Source organism: Corvus hawaiiensis, chromosome 9, assembly GCF_020740725.1.
Source record: "Corvus hawaiiensis isolate bCorHaw1 chromosome 9, bCorHaw1.pri.cur, whole genome shotgun sequence".
Taxonomy (NCBI): Eukaryota; Metazoa; Chordata; class Aves; order Passeriformes; family Corvidae; genus Corvus; species Corvus hawaiiensis.
Genome location: NC_063221.1, coordinates 29,449,900 through 29,476,658, shown reverse-complemented (window position 1 = coordinate 29,476,658; position 26,759 = coordinate 29,449,900). Strand labels below are relative to the sequence as shown.

Below are 26,759 nucleotides of genomic sequence, written 5' to 3'. Positions count from 1 at the left end.
GATTATCTGTCCAGAGAATAACCATGCTGAGATCACATATGGATCTGGACGGCCCTTATCACATACACTGATCCCTGTCCAAGCATACTCCTGCTGGAACAATGGGCTTTGTTCCGCTCAGCTTAAGATGTTTGGGAAGGCACAGGCAGAACCTGACCAGGGAAAAGCTGGTGTGAAGGCCATACCAGCTTTTTCCAAATCTCCAGGAGGAGTTATGGTCATGGTGATACAAACGGCAAGGTGTGCGTGCTGAGACTCAGCAATAGACTGTACTTAGATGTCCTTTGTATGATTTTCAGTGTTTGGTGAGTTGTAAGGGGGAAGATCCTGAGGGATCACTGGATTGCTGCTGGACCATTTCCTTCCTTATGGCTGCTGTCAGAGCCGAGGCTGTTCCACACCGTGTAAGCTGAGCACCCACCTGATTGTGCGTGGCTACAACACTTGCTTCTCCCTTCTCCCATCTGCCTTCCTTGCAACTGAAGCATTGCAAAGGCTAAGCTATCAAAAAGGTGTCCCAATAATGATGGCAATTACATGATTAATTAGGCATGGAAGTGCAGTTGCTTAAAAATTTTCAACAGTTGGCGCTTAATAGCAAAGAAACCATTGTGCAACTAAATAGCCCCCCCTCGAAATGATCAGGTGAATCTGAGGGCAGGTGAGTCCATTTAAGTCTGGAATTGCAGAGTCACTGTAATTAGTTCCTTAATTGTGTGTCCAAACTTGTTTGATGCACTTAGTGTGCATGTATAATTAATGATGATTTATTGAAAAGCACTCTTACTGTAAATGCTTTCCTTATCATTTCCTAAAAATCAAATTGTTGAAGGAAAGATTGGAATCTGATTTAATATGTGGGGGATAGAATTAGAATTTCTTCTTGCATTTTTTATTAGCTTAGAACTGATAAGCCTAAGAAAATTATCTGTGTACAGACTCATATGTAGGAATGGACTTAATTGTGTAAAACTGTTCAATTTACTTGAGTAAAAGTTGAGCTGAGCACTCTCTGCTTTTTAAATACCAAGAGTAGTGTTGGGCTGTAGCAACATGAACTGAGTTTGCATTTCCTCAGGAGTAAGTCCATGGTGCAGTTACGAGGGACCCTTGGAGTGAGCATCCATGTTCCAGTGGTACCTGCATTCCATTCTCCTTCTACTCATGTTCCTTCTTTTCAGTGTTTCCTTTTCCTGTGAAGGGCAAATCTAATTCCTCGGATGTTTCAGACGGCTTCGGGAAGCAAACGACGGAAGAAAATTCATCATGGATTTCCTCAGGTTTTCTAATAATCTTTGCACTATTACCTCTTTCCTCCCTATTTTTTACTTAGCACAGATCTGTCACTGCTCCTTTTTCATCTCACTGTTTCCAGGCTTTGGTTTCCTGCCTTGCTTTTCTTGATGAGCTCAACGCTGCTTCCCCTGATCTTCCGTTCATCTTTGTTTTCCCTGACACGCGCAGATCCCGGATTCGTTCTGGCATTCAGATCCTTCCTCATTTCCTTTCTATCTTTAAACAGTCTTCTCTCATCTCTTCAGATATGACTTCCAAGCTGTCTGGCAGCTTCTTCTCCCAACTACCTCATAGTACAAGGGAAGATAACGTGTGCTGCATGGCAGGTCCAGTGGGGGAAAGCAGAGCAGATTTATGTACAACAGATTGCCTGAGTTTTTGGGTTTCAAATAGTGGTTTAAATGAAAATGGATTTCATTGCTTGAAAATACACATAATCAAAGAAATACTTTAATCATCTGAAAAGTACCATCCTATGAATTTAAATTGAAATATGTCGTGTGTAGGCTACTTGCTGTCTATTATCCTAATGTTCTAATTCAATTTTCTACCTCTTATTCCTACCAGATTTTTCTCAATGTTATTTTAAAAGCTGATTTTCTAGATACGAGCTGTGGAAGGAAAATTAAAATGGAAATTATGACAACAAGGAATCTGGAAGATGACTTAGGTCCTGATTTTTCATCCTATAATATTTGAGTAAACAGATCAAGAACCTCACCGATTTCAGAGTGGTTTCATGTGGAAACACATATATAGCAAGACTGGTGCTTTAATCGCCACTAGAATCCAAATCAGTGTGAAAAAGTCAATTGATTGCCTCCCTTTTTTCTGGCTATACCAGAGCAAGCTGCAGTAACTCTTTCCTTTTAGCCCAATTAGGCCCTGCAGAGCCCAGGGATTTGGGGACAGTGGTTGACTGGGTACATAAAAATTAGTGCAAAACGTGTCAGCAATAACCCCTCTCATCTGCAGAGTGCTTCACAGACATGAATGAATTGTCACAGAAATGGTATAACACAGACAAGTGTCTTGGTCCTGGTTGAGAGATGGAGAAAGTGGGTAAAGAGGATAAATCACTTGTCCTGGGCCCCCAAACAGCTGACCAAAGGGAAGGATTTGTAAAGGAGGATTTTCTGGCCAAACACAGGGAAAGGCTGAGATTTTTGTACTGTCTCTTGTACCAAATACTGCCAGAGGTGGGTAAATACCACCCCTTTACCCCAAAATTTCCCTTCTTTTGGCAAGTTTTATTGCACCTTGCTCTCAGGGCTGTTCCTACAAGGCCTGTATGCAATAGGTTGGGGTTGAGTGTAAAGGTCAAAAATTGTATCCTTGAAAATGGTATTATTTTGAATTTCCCAGCCTGATGAGTCATTCATTGCTGTGACATATCGTGTCTGCTTTTGTTAGTCATGTCAGATCAGACTCAGTGAGTGAGGATGATCCTGCCTGTTCCAGGCTGGCTGATTTCCTGAAAAAACTTAAATTGAGAGCGACACTGAAGTGCAAAAGAGTGATCTGAGGGAATGCAGTTAGTTTGCTTCAGATCTTATTTCTTCTGTACGTTGGATTGACATGAATGTTTTTTTTCATAACCTGCAATTCACAACCAGCTGAGTTCTCTGAGATTATGCACTTTGCAAAAGTGACACTATTTTATTGAATTAAGTAAACAATTTGTCACTGCTGAAACTCAGTGTTAGTAATTTGTTACAAATTACATCATTATTTTACAATACAGGACAAGTGAGTCGGATGAAACACATGGAGCTAATTCTGAATTTCAGGATAACGGATGAAGCCTTTGTTAGATTAAAATATGATGTATTATCTTAAGCCAGTTAGCTGGGCCAGGGCTGAAATTTAAATATTTCTGTAATAACCTAACTCTTAATTTAAAAAGCAAGCATATGTTTGCATTAGTACTTCCAGTGAGTGTGTGGCATCATTTTCTGATGATCAGATCCATGAAGAAGTTTTTATTCTGTGCTCTTCATCTAGGGTCTGGGATGGAAAAAAAAAAAAAAAATGTGGATGTGGCACGGAGGGATGTGGTTTAGTGGTGGCCTTGACATCATAGCTGGCATCAATGTGATTGCAGACTTATACCTGTGACCATAATCTCTACCTTGCTGTAGTTGTGCATTATCTGCAAATCTGCATTTTGAAGTTTTCAAATTACCAAACTGTAACATCTTAGTGGGAAAGGAAATGGTTTTTTCTAACCAAAGGAAAAAAAAGTAGGAGTTTTCTGAAAATGTTACCAGGTGATCAAAAAGCTGAAGCCTGGAATATTTTCATTAACTGAAAAGGAAAATAAAATTTTAGAGAGAAAGAAGTCAGCTGAAGGAAAGGCTTTCTTTCAAGCAAGTTTGATAAGAATCTGTATGTCTAAATAATAAGTAAATTGAAATCAGAGATAAGGAGTTTGCAAAGTCAGTATAAATGATGATGATGATGATTTCCAAAACTGGTTGATAAATTAATTGGAAATTACTTTTCCCTTAAAAATGATGTTTTAACAAATCTCTTGATTTTCTGGTTTCAAAAAACTGCCTTCTGAACTTCTCACTATTGCATTTACTGTCTTGGTGAGGAGTTTGTGTATCAGATGAGCAATTAATCTGAGATGCATTTGTCAAGAGGGCTGGTGGTGGCTTCCTGATGGCATTGCTTGCTGTCACACACCAAACCTGAGAGACATCCTCCTGGTCACTTTGAGGTTTCTGCCCCTTGTAGTTCCACTAGCAGCACGAGTTCCAGCTCAGAAAAAACAATTCATGAACTGTTTTATTTGAGATATTGCCTGAAGTTGCTTTTGAAAATGGTTGTTAGTCACCTCTGTCACATTGATGCTTTTCAAAATCTTATTTCCTGTCCAGTTTCTCACTTTGTCAGACTGCAGTAATTAAGGTTTAGTGGGCAGAATTTAAGCCAGAAAGGAGTTGCTGTGCAAATTGTCCATGTGAGCACAGGGGAATAAATTTAGCAGCCTTCTGGTTGTAAATATTTTATCACTTTATGTGTGAGATGATGACCACAGTAGGCAAAGGGAGTTAGAGATGGGGCTGAAGATGAAGGAGTGGCTCTCTGCTGAGGATGTGTGTGCCCTGGGATGCCATGGTGGCTCTGCTGAGCTTATCTGACCACTGGGTTAATTTATATTTGCCAGGCCTGGGAAATGAAGGGAAACTTGTGATAGGTCACTGGATAAGGGAAGATTCTCTCTGGAAAGACCCAGCACTGGTCCCAGCACGGATTTTTCCTTTCTCTTCCTTTCCTAGGGGAGTTACAAGTGATGCCTTGGTGTGCAGAACACAGGGAGGAGGTTCCAGTGGCTGTGGGGGGTTTGTACTGAAGCCTGAGGATGAGCAGAGGGCAGCCAACCCTCCACCCCCCACCTGCTCTGTCGGCAGAGCATCCTCTGTGTCTGCTGTCAGGAACACATCTGAGTGAACAGTGATTAGGAAATAACTCTCTGAAAGTCATTCTTCTGAAAATTTCCCTGCTCTGCAAATGAGACAAGGAGCAGATGCAGAAATCATCATCCAGCCCTGGGCTCACACAAGGCACCAGCGCTTCAGGTGGTTTCGTTCAGGTGCTTGGTCTGTCTTCTGGCACAGGAGAGGAATCCAAAGCCTGTGCTGTACTTGGGGTGCAAATTCTCTGCTGTGTAACTCCAATGTTATTTAGGGAGCTGGATAAAAGCTAAGGATTATGTATCTGGATTTTAGTGTGCTTATAGTCGGAGCTCTAGTTCAGATAAATCTCTAATTAAAGCCCAAGGATGAAAGCACTCCTCCAGGAAGGTATTGCACTGTTAATTCTGTTCCTTGCTCAGTTGCATGAGAGAGATGATAGATTGAGCTACCAGATAGTTTATACTTGTGGCATATGGGTTGTTTGTTTTTTGCAGCTGAGCAGCATGGCAGCTCTGGGCTTGCCGCTGTGCCGAGTGTTACAGATTGCATTCACGATTCCTCCATCATTCCCCATTTGCATGGACATTTTAGTGCCTCTGGACCTTTGCAGAATCATCTCCCAGGATTATTAATCAAGTCCCAAAACATTAACACATCCAATCAAGTTAATTGAAAGAGATAGGTTTTATTAAAAAGAAATCTAGCGAGGCCTGTAGCCTATATAATAAGGATGTTCTATAGAATCTGATGCAAAAGAAAATCCTCTTATGTGTGATATGAAGCAACTGGAGCAAAAATAGCTGCAGCAGCAGAGATCTTGCTGTATTTGTCTAACCTGTGGCTTTACAACAAATAGCAAGGCATGTCTTGAATAGTTTAATTTCCCTCTCATTTAAAGCATAAGTTCTGTGTACAATACAGAGTTACGTAATGCCATCCGTAGGGCATGTTTCCCGCAGTTTGCAGCGGCTTCACTTTTTATTTATCCGGTTTGTGTATCTCCAGCATGAAGGGATGGCTGTGGTAGCTGCATTAATGAAACACAACATCCATCCCAGCGACTCAGGGAAAGCCAGCAAATTTATTCACCATACATTTGCCAGTTGAAGTGTGGGTAATACAACGACATCTCTTTGTGTTGTGATTCCAGCAGTGGTGTGGCTGTGAAGGCAGGGCCCTCATTGTCCCCCTGGTTTTGTGCTGATTCAATTCACAGCTCTGTTTTCCTGTGCACCAACCGCCCCGGGCAACGCGTCCCAACATCTAATGGAGATAAAAGGTCTGGAACAGTGATAAGTCCTGAACCTTATGCATGGTGGGCATGTTTGGTTGAGGGGAGCAGATTAAATCTAATCCCCAGTGAATGTCTGAAATATATATAGTGTAGGCAGAGAAACCGCAGTGCCAGATTGGATCTAATGATTTGCTTCTGCTGTGTGAATTTACGTGGTAATGTAGATGTAGCAGTGAGACTACAAACAACAAGAAGTTGTTTGAATTGGTGGCTGTGGGTGTAGTAACTGAAGTGTTGTCACCTGAAGTTTCCCTGCACATCTACAATTGTCTATTGGACTGAACTGGTGAATCATTTGCGCTGTGCCCCCATATCTCAATTCCTTTCTTGAAGTCTTACCAAAGATGCCACAATTTTGCCACGGTGTAGCTTGAGACAATCGTGTGGAAGATGGAGAGAAAGGAGAGAAAATGTGTGTTACTGGTCTAGACTTGATATTATATTCTACCAAGGAGACCCTGTGAAGACCCTGACCAAAACCTTTCTTGTTCCAAAACCGTTGTAAGTTACATAAGAAGTTGTGAAGCACCAGTGTAGAAAACATCCTTAACCCTTTCTTCACCATCTTGTATTACTAGTGGCAGAATGACATTACAAGATGGTTTTTTAGCTTTGTGCTGTTCCCTGTTCAAGTACGATTACTTAATTCGCTGATTTTTCATCTAGTAATGCCCTGCTGCAGTGAGTGCAAAGAAATACTACATCTAAAGCTTTTTTTAATTCTTGTTTTGACCACTTATTTATGACCATTCCTTTACCTTTTAAACATCACACTCAGAAATCTAAATTTGGGAACCAAATGAGCTGGAAATACCTTTAAAAAGAGAAAGAAAGGCCCAAACCTTTATTAAAGTTACCCTGGCATTGCTGTGTCAGCATCAGTGTGATTAACCTGCCATACAAATGTGGGTGCTATAAAATGAACCTGCTCCAAGGCAGCTTTGATTTGCATGCTCAACACTTTCCAAGTGTTGCATTCATAAATCAGCAGGGGTTTTTTGTGTGTGTCTCTTCTGGGTAAGTGTTTTTCCTTCATTCTCCCCTCTGTCCTGCAGCCCAGCCTGTATATCATGGCCAGAGGAGACCTGACCAGCATGTAGATTTAAAGACTGATTTTAATTCTGAGCTACAACCTGCTGCCCAAGCTTTCTAAAATAAATATACTTGATATTAATAGCTTGTGGGAAAATAATAAAGAAAAAAAAAAAAAAGGGAGAAAGTGACCTTCCAGTGCTTTATCAGGAAATGCAGTATTAGAGCAGGTACTTGTTTCTGCCCATTGCAGCTTGTGGCATCTGAGTTCATATGAGCAGAACTGTTAGCAGAATATACCTAAATCCCATTTTATTTGCAATTTTTCATTTATTTCAGAGGAGCTGAGCTGTTTCAAACAAACATTGTCCCCGGTCTTTCACTTCCAGATCACTTTGTTTTCTTGGGAGTGCCTTGCTGGGGTGCTGCATTTCTCAGCAAACAGTCCTGGTTGGTTGTGGTGGGGAGCACGGCAGGCTCTGCCCAAACGCTATTGATGCCAAGTTCATTTAAATTGCATGAAGTTAATTGACTCTTTGTTGTGGAGTGGGATTTCACCCTTCCCTTATCGCACTACAACGTCCTCATTTGATGATAATGATTAATAGATTTTCAGTTCCTTTATAAGCACAGTGGTGGCATCTTAAGAAGAGTAAGTAGTATTTTGGGAGAGGCTGATCTGGAGCAATAGTGCATTTTCCTATAGATTTTCCTGTAGTTTATCCATACTGACTGCAAGTGTAGGAAGCATGGCATGGGAACAGGTGACAGTAACCTGGGTCCAGATTCCTCAGTAGAGATTTTTGGACTGACAAGATCAAATTCCAGGCCGAAGGATCTGGAAAACAGTTCTTTGTGGGCTCCGTGTCCTGTACAGACTCCAAACATTAGAGGTGGCTTTAAATGTAAGAAATTTGAATTGGGATCTTCCCTCTGCTACTGAACTACCTAAGGAAAGATGTTGAGCTTTGGGAATTGGCTGGCTTTTGATAGCTACAGGGCTGATTCTCTTCAGGCTCTTCTGAAGGGGAGGAGACAGAGAATGCATCACATGATATATATATACTTAATATTGTGGTTTTTATATATATATATGTACACTTTCTTACTTAGAGCATTGTTTCAAGCAGACAGGAGAAAAGAAACTGGATAAGATGACCTAATTAGGCTTGAAACAGGAAAAGGAGAATATGAAATTTATTTTCTTTTTATCTTTCACAGTTTTCCTCTGCTTTTTCTACCTTAATTTTTCACAATGAACATTGCCCCACATGACCTGCAGCTCTCAGTACAGAAAGTGCTACATGGGAAACAGTCAAGTAGTGCCAACATTTATTGCACCAAAGATACGGATTTGCTTTGTTGGAGTTTTTTTTTTGTGTGTGTGTGGTTGTTCTTCTAATATTACTGTCTTTTCTCCAGGCAAGAAAGCAATTCTCTCTTTGCCTCAGAAACATGTGGTATAACCTCATGTCTCACTGGCAGGGGATTTAAAACAGCCACTATAATTTACATGATAATTGTGTCATATTATTTTTTACTTCCCATGCAAGTTCCTCCTCTTTAGAGATTGTTCTGTCCTTTAGCAAATAGTGCACTTACTGTTGTCTCTGCAGGGAGCTCTTGGCAATCTCGAGACAGAAATATAATGGAAAAATGGCTCACCTGATGATTTCAAGGGGATGACAGATTTAGGGAAGATAATCTGGTGGATGCGAAGGGGAGGAGAATTCCACCAAGCACTGCTGGAGCAGAATGAGTATTGAACTCTGACATCATTGGCTTGCCTATTCTTTCAGAACATCTTTTTTTCATGGTGCTGCAGCGGGGAAGAGGGAAGGAGGTTGGAGAGATTTTTGGGGTTGCTTGAGAGAGAAGGAGGCTGGAGGGATGTTGGGGATGTGCCTGAGAGGGAAAGAGGCTGGAGGGATGTTGGGGATGTGCCTGAGAGGGAAGGAGGCTGGAGGGATGTTGGGGATGTGCCTGAGAGGGAAAGAGGCTGGAGGGATGTTGGGGATTGCCTGAGAGGGAAGGAGGCTGGAGGGATGTTGGGGATTGCCTGAGAGGGAAGGAGGCTGGAGGGATGTTGGGGATGCACCTGCTGTCAAGGTGCACAGACAAACTGAGGTGTCACCTGTGCTCTCAGCAGGCTGCCAGCACTTTTCACATCCCAAATCCGTCTTGCTCCAGGCTTTAGGGGGAATTGCCAGGCTAAAGGGGAGCACTCCCAGCTTGGCCTGAATGACGTTTTTCCCAAATTCAGCCCTGGGAAGGTGCCCCTTGTTTATACCACACAAAGCTGGTTAAGAGCTGAGCACTTGTCCTGGCTGCAGAGATCAATCACTCTGGCCTGTGCACGGCTCCACTCTTTGCCATCCAGCTTGTCCCCTTTGAAATACAAATGATAGGAATTAGGATATTAGCAGGAGAGCGCAGGATGTAACTGTATGTTGACTGAAATGTTTCTGATGGATGGACTCAATGAGGTGACATCTCTTATTTATAGAGAGGAGAGCACAAGTAGTTGATAGATTTGACAAGAGCACAGTGGCAAAACAAAATAACACTGAGGCAGAATGAGAATGTATTTGCTAATGGCCTCCCTCGCAGCTGTATACACTGATTTAATCTCTCCAAAGCACTCTGTTGTTTATGAGGCCTGTGGGTACAATTTTATGCCTGACTGAAGAGGTTGCTAATAGCTGCCATATTTGTGTTTAAGGACCTGCAAAGGATTAAGCTAAGTATTTTAAAGCAATGAGCCATAATAAAGTAATAATATATTGAAAATAATAAACAGCCTTTTTTTTTTTCAATAATTGGCTGCAAAACTGGTGAACTTTAAATGACAAAACTACTAATTATAAATGCAATTGCTAATCATATATTCATTGGGGAATGCAAATTAAAACCATGGCATAAAGTCTCTAAGGCAGAGACAACAAGGCATGGAGCAGAATGGTAGGCACCTTTAAAAAAACATGAAACCCTTAAAAAAAACTCACAAGGGAACCCAAAACATTCCTGTAGGAACAAGTTGTGGTGATTACTTAGGATTGATTCGTCCAGGACAAAGCTGTTGCATGAGGGGAGAATTTTCTTTTTTGAGTCCCCAGGTGTGAGTCCCATATGGGGACATTTTGTGTCTCGGTCAGAATGAAATAATCTCCAACCCACATTTAGTACTGGAGCACTGGAGGTTTCCTTTTCCCATTTTTGAAGGCTGATACTCTTCCATCCCAGTAACTTTATTCTCTTCCCTTCTCTAGGAGCTGCAGTTCTTGTGGTTGCCATTATTCAAAGCACATCAGCACAATCAGGGTTTCCTCTCTTTCTTCAAAGTCCTTTTTAATAGACCAGGTCTGGTAGAGAGAATCGGAATAGATGATAAAAGAAGGAGGTTCTTGAAAGCCTCAGTGCTGAGTTATTTTGTGGTTTTCTTTCAGGCATCACTTACCAAAATGTGTCTGGTTGGAGCTTATCAGGGTCTAGACCCCACAGACTCACTGCCTTCCTTCTGCCTTGGTGTGGGGCAGGTTAGGAGGTACTATAGGAAATCCCGTTGCAGACAGACAATTTCTGGGTATGAATCCAGTGTGAATCCAGTGTAACTGCATGCTGGGGCACAGAAATACAGGTACAGAAGCTCTGAGAGAGGTTGTCTCAGCAGAGACCCTGCTAAAGGTACAGAACATTCCTGGAGCTGGAAGAGCCTCACACACTCACCTCACACAGCTCACACACTGCCTGCACTGCTGCTCATATAATAAACATTTCACACAGCCTATTGATAAAATCTTAGTCTCAACCTGCCCCTCAGTACTGAAGTGTAATTTAAGTTTTGCAGGTCAGGAAGTGACTTCAAGGTCTGTGAACAAAGAACTCATGAAGATGCTGAGGATAAGCCATGATCACCACCCACATGTTCAAGGGCAGAAGCCTTTCTCAGGCCACGTCTAAGCCAAAAGTCATCATCTCTGTCTCTGTGCCACCTGCCCAGGCCCAGCTTGATAACAGAGAGCAGCTGATACTGTTGACTGCAGTTCAGTGTTCTGTGTGAAATAAGTTTTCTGGCCCTAAGTTCGGGAAAATCCTGCCTCTCCCTAAATCTGTGTGTGGATATTTCCATGTAGTCCCAGCAGTTGCTGTGGTTCCCTGGCTTTGGGGCACGGAGGGGGGGTCTCACCATGATTTCAGGTGATGTTAAAAGGAGGCAGATTAAACTCTCCCACTGCTGTTCCTTGTTGAAGGCAGTGTTGGCTCAGCAGCACCTGAAATCCCTGCTGGATTCTCTGTGGGACTGGCACAGCTGAAGGTGTTGAAGGGCCCTGTGTCTGACAGGATGAAAAATGTGGAGGCATGTCGGGATCTGAGTCTCCACTAGGAATATTTGGCTTCCAGCAGAAGCTGTATACATGGCTGCACAGGCATATTTCCCTTTCTTGATGAATGTATAAAATATATATGTCTCTTCATTTGTTCTTAGGAACCCTCAGGTTTCCATTAATGACTTGTGTCCCTCAAGGACCTGGAAATGCCAAGTTTATATAGAGGTGCCAGGTAACAGCCTAAGGACAAGCCAGCACCTCACATGGTTGGTGCCCTTCAGGAGATCGTGTGGATGGGTATTAAGAGTCCAAGTGTCTTGACAGATCACTGAGTGGCTCTTCCTGTGCAGCCCCAAGTGCAGCTTTTCCCAGTCCAGCAGCCAAGGAAGACAGATCTAGCTGGAGTGAAAAGCTCTTGGTGTTACGGGGAGCTGACAGTGTTGACCTCCCTTGAAAAATGGATTAGATACTTAGAAACTTGCATAGAAATTTTGGGTCCTTGCCTTAAATATCTACATCAGAAATCCTTCAGAAGAAAAAAACCCAACATTTTCCAGGCAAGGCATAGTTGGAAGCGATAATTTTTATTAATGCTTCCTATAGATTCTATTTTGATTTCATTTTCTTATTTCTCTGGAATCACCAGACTGGGTTACTTATGCCTTTGTAGCTAAAGAGTATTGAAACCCCATCTGTTTTAAATGAAGGTTGGACAACTTTTAGAAGACGTAGTCAGCAGGCAGGACTGATGGAGAGGTACACATGAGCTTTCAGCACAATTTAATGCAGGAGATTTTGTGAGGTGATGGTGAAAATCTGTCTGGAAGATGTTTCCAGTGTGGTCCCTGAGTAGGATTGTGCAGAGCAGATGCCTCTGGCTCATGCCAGTCTCCATGGGAAGGAGGATAGGAGCCAGATGCAGCTGGAGGCTGCCAGCCAGCAACACAGAATTGCAGAAAGTTAATTTTTCGGTGACCACAGGAGAAACACAATTTTTTTTATTTTGTTAATTTGTTAGTGTTACAATTTAGCCTTCAGAGAACCAAACCAGGGATGTGGATTTGTTTGGTTACAAAGCTCATTAGTGTAGCGCCACTGCACTTGATTGCTGGAGAATTTCAGACCAAAACAAAGCAAGTGAAGAAAAAGAAACAGCAAATCTATGAACACTGTAATTCATTAAAAGACAATTTATAGACAGTGAAGGGGCTGAAGCCATTGAATAAATTATTATAATTGAAATTATTCAGTCCTGTTTAAATTATGGAAGATGCTACCAGGTTGTTGTCTCAAGCCATCATGCATAGTTCATGTGTAGTGGTCTTCTGAGCCCCTCTGAGATCTCTTACACTGAGCTAAACTGTTGGCTGCATCTTTGTAAACATTTTCAGTCTTTCCACAGAGACATGGACTTGCTGCAGCTTGTGAGAAGGGTCTGTCTCAAAGTGACTCATGGGGAAGGAATCAGTGCAGGGTTTAGTGGCCATGGCTCTCCACACCAGCTGGAGGAGGAGGTCTCTGGAAAAGGCTCCTCTGGGCAGAAGCTGGGCTTTCCTGGGTGCTGGTTTGGGTCTGAGGAGGGATTTCCTGCAGGGATACAGCATTTATCAGTCTGTCATCTCATCAGGGTCAGCTGTGGATGTCACTCCTTTAGCTCATCTGGCACTGAAACACCCCACAGCCCAAACACGTGTAGGAACTCCCTGAATGCAGCGGGGAGTGGCGGTTCTGAGATGTCACAACATTCCACTGTGGCAGGGTTTGGGTCAGGATCCGTGGGATCCATTGTATCCATGGGGGGCTGTGAAGGTGATGCAGGGTCTTGGGGGGAAGTCACCCCCCAAGGTGTGGTCACCTGGCTGTGGTCACTTGGCTTGTTCAGGCAGGAGAAAAGGAGACTGAGGAGAGACCTCACTGGGGTCTGCAGGAGAGGGGCAGGGGCTTCCCCCACAGAGTGTGGGGCACTGAAAACAGGTGGTAACTGTTGTACACAGGTGATAACAATTGTACACAGGTGGTAACAATTATACTCAGGTGATAACAATTGTACAGGCCATAAGGACACAGTTGTGCATGGTTTGGGAGCACAGCCACTGAGCCAGGTGTGTGTGGTCACCATCCTCCCGCTGAGTCCTGCTGGGGCTGACAACAGCCTTGTTCAGGGGGGTCTGTGGCTGCTGCAGGTCCTCAACCACACCTGAGCAGCTCCCAATCCTTCTGGGGGTGCTCAGCTGGAGCGCATTTGAGAAGGAGGGGTTTTCCCAGCTCTCCCTCAAATGCTGCCTTGGTTGGGGATGTGTTGTGTAGAGGAGCAGTTAGGTTACTGCTGGAATATTTGAGGTCACAATGGCTTTGGTTTTCTTTTTTCTTTCTTTTCTGACTGAGTTACTGAACAATTTGCGTGCTGCAAGTGGGAGCAACTCTGCAGTGTAAAAAGGTACTTCTTTTTATATAAGTTATCTGCTTTCTTGGAGTACTGTGATATAAAAATGCTGTGTTGTGTAAAACAAGAGGAGGTGTGTGCACTCCTGTGGGTTTGGAGGCACTGTGGAAGTATTTGTATGTAGACTTATATAAGTCAGCTCTGTGACAAAGGTGTTTGTAAGCAGCAGTTCAGCTGCTTTATGTGCTTGAAGATTTGAGTCCCTGAATTTTAACTGATTTCCTTATCTCTAGGGGTAGGGCCAGGACTGAGGGTCAGTTGAGAGTAATTTTTTGTGCTGTAATGCACAAAAGTATAGGGCTGTGCTTGGCTGTGTGGTGGGAGAACTGAGAGTTGAAGCTCAGCGTTCTGAAAGTAGGATTAAAGCTGTTCTGTGTTTTTGTACAGCTCTGATTTTTTCCCTGTTCCAGGTTATTCTGTCCATTTAATGTGCACAAGGTCTTGCACTGTGTGTTTTTTGAATGAGAACTTGTGTTCATCATGTCATTGGCTTTGGGGATCAGTGTGGGGAGTTTCTCTCTGGACTGCTGGGTTTTTTGGCTCCTGCTTTTGCTTTTTATCACATTCCTGTGGTGGTTTGGCATCCCCAAGAACGTGGATCTGGATGTCACCCAACTGTTCCTCTGTGCCCCAGCTGTGACATTTAATTTTGCCGTGGTTGTTTCAGGATTACTTAACAGATTTGCAGGCAGAGGTGGTGGGAGTGCCATGGAAAAGGTGGGTTTGATAACCACTTGTAGAGAAAACAAAAGCAGCTCCAGTGACATCCCTGGCAAGTCCCACCTTGGTTGTTGCTGACAGACGGCACAGGGATGAAAACAAGGCTGACACTAATGTAGAACCCGCGGTGATGTCCCCGAGGAAATGTCACCAATTAGCAGGAAAGCTGCTGCAGTTATCAGCTTAGATGAGATTTGGCCATGGAAAGTATGAGGTTTGAAGATGAACCTGTGACTTCTTCTCCCAAATACTTTCCTAGCCACGTGTGGAGATTAGTGAGACAGCACAAGTGAACTTCTTGGATGGCTCTTGTGGCCTGGCAAAGTACTTGGCTGCTCTGGGAGCAGTTGGGAATGAGTTAGCACGTTGTTCTGGTGAAAACAAATCCATTTGTTTGTATATATTTATATAAGCATAAAATTATATCTATAAAATCCTACTATTTCCCACTTTATGGATAATTATATCTATAATAAGATTGAATGACAAAGTTCAACACTGTAAAAGTCTTTAAAAGCCAAGATAGAAACCCTGAGCTGCATGTTAGAGAGATGGAGGATGGCAGGGGAGGGATGTGGGTTCCTTCACTTTGCATAAACTGCTTGATATCCCATGTTTAATCTGAAACTGGACAGGGAAAAAGTAAGAGGGGGGAAACTGCTGCACCATCTGTAAAAACTGCCATGACAATTTAAGCAGCATTAAAAACCTTTCCCTGAAGCTGTGCTTTAATAAGATTCCCAGTCAGAAGTCAAACTCTGCCTAGTAATTCATTATAAACTTTCATAGCGCATTTATTAGTGTGGAAATGGCAGAAGTGAAGTGACCACACTGGAGGTCCATGTTCAAAATTAGCAAAATTTTCTGTCATTCCCAGTTAAAAAGGAAGGAAAATGAGCACTGTAAGATGCACTGAGAGTTATCTTCTGTGTTAGCAGGCAGCTAAATGGACAGTGTTAGAAAAAATTTTTTTAGGCTTCCTTAAAGCAGATGCTCAATGTGAGAAATTATGTTTTTTATTTCAAGATAAAGTTATCAAAATGAGAAATGTCCCATTATAATGGAATTTCTTGGAAGACAAGGGTATGTTTTATCATATTATAGCTCTTGCATCATATTAGATGCTACTTATGTGCTTTATTGCAATCCAAACCTCTTGCTTAATGCTTCTTTTCCAACAATACAAAAGGTTATGATTCACAGCCTCTTGCATAATAGATAAATTAATGAGTTTCTGCATATTTTATTGCTTTGTACTTTTCTAAAAGCCACTAATCTATTTTTCTTGATTATTGGTTATGACAAAAACATTATAATTTTTCTCTGAGTTTCATGGCTGCCAAGTTCAGGGCTTTCAAAACTAATTTCTTTGGCTACCTGTTGGACTCACTAAACCTGATTCTTTTCTCCTTCCTTTTTCCTGTAAAAACTCTATGCAGCCAAAGACCTGGCATATTCTTATCTGGGTACATGAGGATAAATTCTGCTTTGGGGTGCTTGCATGTTCTTCCATTCAAGTAGATTTAGAGTTGTGCATATGAATCTCAGGCTCTTAATTATGTTTCTAATAATAGCAACTCCTTGCTATAAATACATGACTCATCGGAATGATTCCAGTGTGTTTAGGCTGCAGATGTGATTCCTGCATCTCATTAACCTCCCAGTTCTCCACTTGAGATATGGAAATGTTGGATGATTAGCAGAGGACACGGGGAGAAAAAGGTTATTTGTCACTTCTCTAGGGGGGATAAAGCCAAAGTAACAAACTGAGGGGGTAAGTGGCAGTGGCTTCAAGCTGTCCTTGTGTCCTCTCTGTCATGGATGGGTTTGGGGGGAGCAGACCCTGCTGTAAGTCAGGAGATGCTTTCCCAGCTGGGGCCACCTCATGTGGTGCAGTTTTGACTCCAGATAGTGCTTCAAGCTTTATATTTTTCTCATCTCTTCCTTAGATTGAATTGCTTTGTTTGCTGAAGGAGGGGGAGAATAGGTGGAAAGAAAAAGTTGAAATATCTATTTGCAGTGTAATGTGAAGTCATTTGGGCCAGATATTTAAATTATCTGTTTTTTCAGTTAGTGTTTTAGCAAAGCTTGGAGTTTCAGAGGGATCTGTGGGGTTCATAGGTGTGTAACAGGCACTTTTGCACTTTGTGCCAGGAGCACGGTTTTAGTAAGGATCATTGTCTGCACTGGTCTGAACAGTGCTTTGCTTGAGTGGAAAAACTACTGTAACATTTTAAACTGTATTTTTACAATACTACCTCATTGTATTTCTCCTCTGTGTTTTCTTTCTCAAGGGCTTTAGTTCCTATTAAAACAGGACAGGGATGTGTAAATAAAAATATCATCTTACCCATGGATACCAAAGACCTATTTCCACTGTGCAGAAGCAAATATGTGGGCCTTAGACCACTGACTGCCCCACACCAGGTTAAAATGGGATTTAAGTGATGCACAGGTTGCATGCTGTCCCAGCTCCAAGGGATCTGTGTCATCATCCATGGGGGAAAAAAACCTTGCTTTGTCTGTGAGCACAGCTCTTAATGGTGTGGGGTTGATTAGTAAATTGCATGATACGATATGGGAAAACAAACTCTCATTTTACCCTGGCAATTACTGGTTCTGTAGTCTGAGTGACAGAACGTTTTTATTTCTATGTCCAGCAACAAGTGGTTGCCACGGCAACATCAGCATTGGACACTACTGGCATCCCACCCTTGTCCCAAAGTGAAGCCCAGTAGGTTCTGAAAGTCCTTAAAAATTATTATAGTAATAAATTTTTAAAGTTAATTTTTACTTCTTGTCTCCTTGCCTGTGGGAGGGATAATTTATGTTCCAGGAAGGTAACACATGAATCTGCTGCATCTTCTGCCAGCCACTGTGCTTGAATTGAGCAAAGTCCAACATTCCCTACAAAAAGAGCTGGAAAAACTTCATTTTTGTTCTCTTTGATGCTTTGCCTACTCCTTCCCTCCTGCTTTCTTTAAGGGGGGGGGAATAAGCCCCCATCAAAACCAAACAGTCTCATCCCTTCCTGCAGTTCCACCCTTACTAAACTATTTTTGAAATCTGCAGCCTGTTTCTGCTCCTCATGAAAACAGTAGTGGAGTTTACAAAGTTGAGTTCTTGTGTTTGCAAGGTGCCAGGGCAAGGCACAGGTAACATCTTCTGTTTGCTGGGTGCAGTGTAGATGCTTTCCATCCTGCTGGATCCTTGTTTCATGGGAAATCTCCATTTCTCCTCACCAGAGATGAGGTGACTAGGCTTATTCCTAAGGCTGCAGTGACTTTTTTTAATCTCTTGCAGTTGCTTCTGCCTTTACTGCTGGATTTCCAGGCTGTGCTGTCTTACAGCACCCAGACTGTGCTGTGACTGAGACTGGGTTCTTCTTCTGAATATTTAGGCTCCTGCTGCAGAGAGCCCATAGTCAACATCTAAGAGCTTTATTCCACTGATTGCTGACCTGCTGCCATCTCTGATGCTTCAAGAATGCAAGTTTGGGCTTGAAAGATTATGCCTGTTTTATCACAGAATGGTTTGGGTTGGAAGGGATCTTAAAGATCATCTCATTCCAGCCCCAATGCCCTGGGCAGGGGCACTTTCCATTATTCTTCTAACTAAGCTAAAATGTTTGTTTTCTTGGGCTAAGTGAGGGAGAGCTAAGTGTTTGAAGAACAGCTGTAATGTGGACTCTCCTGCCCAGCACTGGGTTGCCTGTGGTTCCTCTCTAGACTCTCAAAACCAGGGTTTGGTAACAGAGGTATTTTCTACCTGAAAGAAGCAGTGTGCCCTTCCCAGCTGGAGCAGCCTCCTGCCATCCTGGGGTGCCCTGTAAAGGCTGCTCCTTTCCTTGCTGGGATGGGTGAACAAGCATCATAATTTCTTCCCCAGTGTGCTGCCAAAACCAACAAAAAAAATCCCCACACTGCTATACCTACTCTTAGTGTTGACTGCTGGAATTATTTACCATTAATGGCTGAGCAGGTATTTAAACAATCTTTTTTTTTTTCTTTTTCTTTTCCTCCTTTTTGCAATTTTAAACATAATTAAAAGGAGATAGACGGAACTTGATTTTTCAGTCAATCTGTGGGTGACCCAGCAAACCACATCTTTTTAATTTCATGCATCAATGAGATGATACGTCATGCTTTGTACAGTGCGACAGCTTGCTGCATTGCATAACTCAACATGCTGATGCAACCAGGCATGCAAAATTAACCTGATCCTCAAACCCAGGGAATTTAAGACAACAAGATCCTCCTCTGCAGCTTGCCTTGTTCGACAAACCTCATTATGCCCTGTCGTCCCTTTTATTCTTCTTCTGTACAAGTGATGAGAATGGAGTATTTTGAAAGAGGTGTTTGGGTGATGGTTGTGGAATGTGAATAACTCCAGGCTGGATTGGGGTTGAACTGATGCAGTTTCTCTGTTTGGGGCTGCTCAAAAGGGTGGGGGCCTCTTGTGGCTTTTGGGTTCCCTTGGGACAGAGAGTGGCTGACTGTGGTGCTTCCAGGGCTGTGCCAAGCCTGCTTTCAATCATGGGAAGAGGCTGTAGTTCCCACAGCTCCTTGCACTTCATTTGCCAGCTCTTAGGACTCCTCCAGTGCTACAGAGAGGCTGTGGGTTCAACAAACCTTGTATGGATTCCCCTTTCTCCACTGCCACACCACACACCATGTGAGCACCAGCTGCCATCTGGCCTTTGTGGCTGAATTCTTTAGTGAAGTGATACAGAGGAACTTTGCTGCAGCTCTCCTGCTCCTCTCGTGTCTTGTGAGGCACTCAGGTCATCTCATCTGTTCCCATCCAGGGAGGAAAACAGGAATATTGCTTGGCAGATGTGGGGCTGCTTTGTGGGACCCTCTGCAGCAACCCTGGAAGTTGCCAGCAGCACGTGCCTCACTCTTGCTGTGCCCGAGTGGAACATCATCCTGAACTTCAGGGGGAAGAAAAGGCTGATGCTGGGCATGAATATCTCCAGTCACAGGCTGTGACATGCCACGTGTAAGCCTAAGCATCCAGTGCTTTGCTCAGGGCAAAATTTTTGCTTAATATCTGACATCTGTCAGTGGCTCCTTGTGTGTTCCTGGGTGAAGTAAAACAGATTTTTCAGGGATTTCTCGCATGGCTGCAAGGATGGGAAGCCCTGAGAGACTGCTCACGATGACCACACTTAAAAGTATGGAAAATGGGGAGGTTTTTCTGTTCAGCTTCACCCCTCTGCTTGTCCTCTTGGTCAGAGCAGCTCAGGGAAGTCCCTGGCCATGGTGACGAGTAGCATCTGCTTACCTGAACAGTGAAAATCCAACCAAAATGGTGCTTGGTGGCAAAATAAGGACTGATGTCAGTGTTGGGATTATTGCACTGGTGGGGTTAGGTCTTGGTAGTGGTGACCATGACAAAAGACCTGCAAATGAAAATAGCCAGGATGGGGGGTTTGGGTGACCACAGAGATGTCCAGGTGCTGCTGTTCTGGCAGGAGTAAATCCCTTTGGAGCAGGAGCTGCCATCTGTTTGTACAGCACCTGGTGAGATGGAGTTTGGCACCTTTGCCTGTCCCTTTAATTTTCATGTATAATAAAAAAGGGAAAACGATCTTCCTGAAATCCATTTCTGAACTTAAGCTCTGTAACAGCAAATGGGCTCCTCTAAAATAGCAGGAACTGGTGTGTCTGGGAGAGGTACAACAGGACCATGACAGTTCAGAGTCCTTAGATATTGTTCTTGCTTGAGTTGCTTTGCGTTTTCTCCGAGTGAGCAGTGCCCTGTGGCACAACATCCATCCCCACTGCATTGCTAAGTGCTGAAACTTCACATCTTAATTCTGTGTGAGTGGTTTTCTCTCGAGGCTGCGATGCCCCTATGGAGAGGGAGCCTGATAGCAGCACTGAGAAGGTTACACATTATGCAGGATGGTGTATTAAAAAATATCTCTGCTAATGTCTTTTTATTTTTGTTGTCTTGTACGATCATTTGAAGTACATCCATTTTGAGGTGAGGAAATGCCTGTTTATTTGGAGCTGATGGAGATACTTGAATGGAGGATAACTGGGATATAGGGCTCTGGGATAAATTACTCCACTTGTATTTTCTTTTTCTTTTAATCTGGAATGCACATAAGCCACGCAGCAATATTATCATCACTTTGCACTTTCCTTAGGAAGTATCTTAATATTCTATAATCCTCTTTGCTACAGAATGGGGACTGAACTAAGATGGAATTATATTTTAATGTAATTCCTCGTGAAACAAAAGGGGACTGTGTTCAGAAGCTGGCTAGATATATGGCAAATGGGAACTAGACAAGCTGTGTAACATCATGACCAGTTTCTATGGCAACAAAAATGTCAGCTATCCTTTTGGCTGATTCTATTAATCTGTGGTAGAGGCACTGATACTGACACATTTGGAATTTATTTAAACAAGAAGGTGGAAAGAGAACCCCAGAGCAGCTTATAAACAAGGGAGAAGTTAAGCCACTGCCATAATGCCACCTGACATGGATAGAAGGGAGTAACAGGCAGGGGACACATCCCAAGGCAGCCACTCAGAATTTTGTCAGAAAAGTGATTAAGCCATTTCTTGAGAGGAGTTTCCCACTATTGTTTGATTTTTGACAAAATTCCATCTTCCTCTCCAGGGCTGTCATGCCCCAAACTGCTGCCCCGTGTTCATCCCTGGACTGTGGATCCTGTGGCCAGGTAGCACTAAACCTTCCAAGTGGGATGAGGTGTGGGTGCCTGGGACATCCGAACTTGGCTGCCTGGTTTGGGGTTTTCCCCCAGAAGCTTGCTGGCTTCTGTCCTGGTTTTATGCACGCAGAGCAAAGTGGCTGCCTGCTGGAGAAAGCTGTAATGCTCAGTGATTAAAATGCATGGTCTGGCCACTGGAAAATGGAAAAAGCAGTTGCAAGGAGGCAAACCACATTCTGTATTCCCTCTATGTGGGTCAGATATTTTCCTAGGGACACTTGGAAATGACTGTGCTGTGCTATTTCTGTTGGGTACTTTATCCTTTATTCTCTTGCTATTGAAAGAGCTAAATGTTTTCCCACTTTCCAATGTACCATGACAATACAAACTGTACGGTGATGTCGGAGCACAAAATAAATATGGATGCAGATACTTGTCATTATGATAAAACAACATCTTTTCATCTTTATCTTGGAATTACAGGCTCCTCGGGAAGATGACAGTGTCTTGTTATGGAAAATGAATTTTCGGTAGTAGAAAGATATCTTTTAACTTATTCTTGAATTCTTCCTGTTTGCCAGAGGCACATAGAAAAATTAGCTTCTTTCCCAATTCTTTTGCTGGTTTTATTAAAATTCATAGTACAAAAAGTGCCATATAAAAGTGCTTGGTGTGTGACTGAAAAAAGAAGAGCTGGAAAATGCAGAGCTGAATTTATTATAAGATTATTAGCTGGCTGCTGGCTGGATTTTTATTTTTTAGTTAGTTAAAAAAAAAAGCCATCAATATTTTTTGTCCATTTCTTTTTAAGCTTGTAATGTACTGCAGAGACTACAATATGTATTAATGTATTTCTGATTTGGGAGGAAAAAAAAAAAAAAGCCCCATTCCCTAATAGAAAAACCGTCAGAATTATAACCACAATATAGCTCCTGGAAGCAGAGTTCATGTGAACTTTTGAACTTCTTCAGATCCAGAAGAGCTTTCTGATAGGGACATAAATTGTCAAATTTATCCCATGCTTCTGTTAAATCCCATTCCTACAACCTGTAGCTCTGCCTCTTGCATCGCTGTGTCTGCTGGCTTTGTTAAGCAGGCTTTGTGTCAAAATTGCACAAGCGTGTGATGTTTTGAGCTTTTATGAAGTTAAAAAGATAAGCAGTAATAATGTATCTGGTGTACAGGAAAGCTGGGTGGTTTGGGACTAGAAACCTTCGTATTTATTATCGTCAGTTTACAAAATTGTGCGTCTTGCTCCCATGGGAGTTTTCCAGTGTTCTAAGCAGCTTTTTTTTCCATCTTTTTGATGCAGCAGTAAGGGAAGGGAGGTGATGTCACTTGGTATTACAGAAAATGAAGCAGATGTGTCTAAGACTGAACTTAGGGCTTGAAATAGCTTTGCTTTGTCCTCAGCTAGGGCAGGTGAGGATGGAGCAGCTCAGTGGAAAACTCCACTCCCTCCTAAGCCCCAGAGCAGTTTCACTGGAAGAGGAGCTTTTTCTGAAGATGGTATTGATCATTTTGCTTTCTTTTCCTATAGAAAACTTTAACAAACTACATAGTTGGGAAGGTTTTTCTAGTCCTGGTAGCTGTGAAGGGGGAGTGCCTTGGGTTTTTTCCTCTCTTGGAATGTTTTCAACTCTGCCCATCTCTTCTGCTGGAGACTCTTCCTTTTGCACCTCCTCACTGAACCCCCACCTGAACTCAGGGCTCCCGCAGCCTGGGCAGTGTCCTGCCCCCAGGAACCTCACTGATCTATTTTTTAGGTTGAACATGACATTATTCCTTGTGATCTAAAGACCAACACTTTAAACCTCTTAAATGACTAAAATAAATGAAGCCTGTTCTTTATCCTGGATTAATTGTTACAGCAACACCAGACCTCCGTCTTCAAAGAAGGTGAAATCTCTGATGAGAGGGGTGAAGGCAGGGGAGTAGAATTTCTTCTAATTGTTTTTATTCTTAAGCAGCACTGATGTAGCTGATGCCACAAACATGAGCATCTCTTAATTCAGGTGGAAAGCTGTGCCAGAGATGGTGGTGGGAAGGATGCAGTCCTTCCTTTGGAAGCCACTGACTCGGAAAACTCGCATACTCACAAAGGCTGACCTTTTGAGGAGTCACAGACATTAAATACAGGACTTAATCAAAAGTTAATTTCACTGAGCATCTAACCTGAGGGCAGGCTCCAGCTCACTGTACTTTGAAGTCAAATGCCTGGCTGGTCCTCTGGTGATCAAAGCATGTTTTGAGCCCTAGGTATTAGCAAGGGAAAAAACTGTGGTGCAGAAGCAGATGTATCTCAATTTCAGTCCTTCCTGTACAGTTTTGAAGGCATTGTTTGGGATCCCTCCTTTAGTGTTTTTAAAAATAAGGACCCTTGCTAATTCTTTGGTCAATAGCTGTAATTCTGATGTGGTAGAAAAAAGTGGCTCTGTTTCCATTGCTTGAGTTGCGAAGGTTGGACTGGCTCTGTGGTAGCGCACTTAGAATTCTTTGTCTGCCTTGCTCCTGCCCTTTGAGGAGATAAGAAATGATTTTGACTTTTTTTAGGGCATATTTATGTACGTATACACCTGCATGCATGTGTGTACACATATATAAAATTTATATACGTATATAATGTAATATAGCTGCATAAAGCATAAATAATCTTGTAATGGTGTATTTTAAGTATCAAGCATTATGTTTCAAATCCGGGCATTCCTCATCAATAACATGGCAGTGGTCTGCCAGATGCATGTCTAATGAGCCAGATGTTGCTAGGGGAGCTCTTCAGTGCAGTCTGCCAAAGGACTGGAAATCACATTGCTGGCTCTGGGCAGGTTTTGATGTGTGTTGGAAGCTGGGCCTCCAGTAGGTGTTGCCTCCCCACAGCAAAATGATCCCTCTGTTCAGGGTCCTGTCAGAGCAGGATAGGCCAGGAGTGGAGAGTGGTCTGAAATGGCATGGAGGAGCAAAGAGCTGGCCTGATGTTCATTAGCAAGTGTCACTGCTAATTAAATGCCTTATCTGAGACTTCTAAAAATGATGGGTGGATGCTCTGTGTTCTTTAGAGGTGGAAATACATATTATCAGAACCACTTAATTGTGAGTTGATGGGCCTCCTCCTGGCCATAACTGATGTTGGTTCTTCATCTGCTTATAAAATGGCTGGGCAGGTGGTAAAATAGTAAAATCTCAAGGGAAGATGACACAGAGTCGTGTTCTTCATGTTCTCTGTTCCTTCCACCTCACAGCCTTTTCTTCCCTTCCTCACATCTACCCATGAAGGAGACCTTTGCTGTCAGGCTGGAGACCTGGATCCTGGGACTGTCCTTGGATCATCCTGAGCTTGCAGTGAGGGTGTTTAATAGGGTTTGGGTTATTATAATTTAAAAACCTGAAGCCTGGTAGAGTGCAGTTGCTCTTGTTTAGGCTCTCAGACCAGCTCTGTTGCACAGGGTGAAATGTATTTACTCGAGGGGTTGATGAAGGCGTTTCTCTAACCCAGGCAGGCACAGGTGTGAGGGACTGTGTGCACACAGATGCTTTGTGTGTGTGTGTTGGCCAACAAGGAGTTGAACCACAGCAATGTGATGACTTGCAGCAACCTGTGTTTCTTTGGAGGAAGTAAACCTGTCTTTTCCTCACTGCCAGAAAGGTCTGATCATCAGGGAAAGCCATTATATTCAGAGCTGCTACATGCTCACTCCAAAAGATGCTCCTTGTTGAATTTCCTTCTGCTAAAGAGCAGCAAGTCAGCTGTGACCAGTCAATAATTTCTCCAAAACTCTGTGATCTTTCACCAGTGCACAAGATACACCATTTAATGATCACAAAACCTGCCCTCAGATGCGCTGTGTTGAAGTCCCCCTTGGCAGTCAGCAGATTCCTGGGACGTGTGAACACCGGCGGTTTTCTTTCCTCTGGGCTGTGTCACAGCTCAGTGGGAGATTCACCCCGGTCAATGTCTTACCTCTGTGTGGTACTTCAGTGAAACACACTGAAGCGGGAGAACTCTGCCTTTAATTAGGCTGGACGTGGGCTGAATCCACATAGGAAACTGGACAGGATTAGAGCCTCTGCTTGTGCAAGCTCTGGGGGACACAGCGCAGTCGGAGCAGACGTGCTGATTCACCCGTCCCTGCGCGTGGCGTTAGCGCCCGTCCTCCTTACCAGACTAAAAACGTCTAAGACCACGCAAGACTGTGAAACTTCACATTTTTAGGCAATTGCTGTTTTTGTCAAAACTGTCTGTAGCTTCTCTTCCCCGCTGCAATATGGTGAGTAATGAGCTATTGGAGTAATGTCTGTTTGAAACGTCCGTAGCCATATGGCAATGTGGGAGGCGAGGATAAAACAGGGATCAGTCACAAGTGTTTACTTTGAAACACAGATAAAAAGGCAAGTTTTGTGCTGTGACTCAGTTACGTGTTGGATCAGGTACTGGAAACAGTAGCTTTTAATTACTTTTGTGTTTAGTGGACTTTAAAATCCCAAGCACTGAAATCTGGTGTGTATTAGTCCTCCTGATTGCTCTCTTCAAATCTGCTCCGTGAAATCACGGGACAAACAGGTGCTGCCTTTGAGCCAAACCACAGCCACCTAATCCATGGAGTCATTAGACAGTGATTATTTCCAGCACTGCTATGAGCTGGGTGTGGATAAAATGGGGAAAATGCCACTGAGGAAGGTTAACAAAACTGCCTGGCTGCGCTTGCAAGATGGCTTTGGAGGTTTTGGGTTGTTTTGAGACCAGTTAAAGACACTCTGGCAAAGTTCTTGGCTGAACAGTTTTCTTGCAAAGAGCTGAGTAACTTGGGCTCCTTCCTGGGGTGAGGCACAGCTGTTCCATGGAAGTGAAGTCCTCTGGGAAAGTAGGTGGGTTATTTTAGGAATCGAACTGTTTAGAAGCATTTGTAAAAATATCCCTCTGGAGATAAATCCTTATTTGGGGTCAGGGAACCAGAGCTCCTGCCTCCCTCCTGGAGTCCTGGGCCTCATCTGTCTGCTCCATCCTGGGGGTCCCATGTTGGAAACCATTTGAGGGATGAGGGAAAACAACACCTGTCAATGAGGTCTTTGGAATCACAGAATCGGGAATGGTTTGGGTTGGAAGGAACCTTTAAAGGCCCTCTGGTCCAACTCCTTTGCAGTGAGCAAGGAGACCGACCCTCCACTCGATCCATGCCCAACCTGACCTTAGAGACCTCCAGGCAGGAGGCACCCACCACCTCTCTGGATAACTTGTGCCAGTGTTTCACCACCCTGACTGTAAAAAAAACTTACTCTTTATATCAAATTTAAATCAACCCTCCTTCAGTTTAAGACCACCACCCCCTATCCTATTGTAACAGACCCTTGAGTGGTATCAAGAAAATACTTTGGTTCAACAAAGAAAACATCCCATGGCCAAAGTGCATTTCATGTTTAAAATACCTTAGCAGATTAATTAGATTGATGGTCCTGTTGGGTAGGATGAAGGTGAACATGTAGGTGAAGAGAGAAATTTACTGTATCAGTATGGTCTGGCAGTGTCCTCTGGGAATG

At 43.1% G+C, this 26,759-nt stretch overlaps 1 protein-coding gene across 3 annotated transcripts in view; it reads left to right on the top strand.

The window, feature by feature from the left end:
- Positions 1–26,759, top strand: part of DAB1 (DAB adaptor protein 1) — a 415,295-nt gene that overhangs the window by 131,027 nt on the left and 257,509 nt on the right. The gene's annotated exons all lie outside the window — the stretch shown is intronic.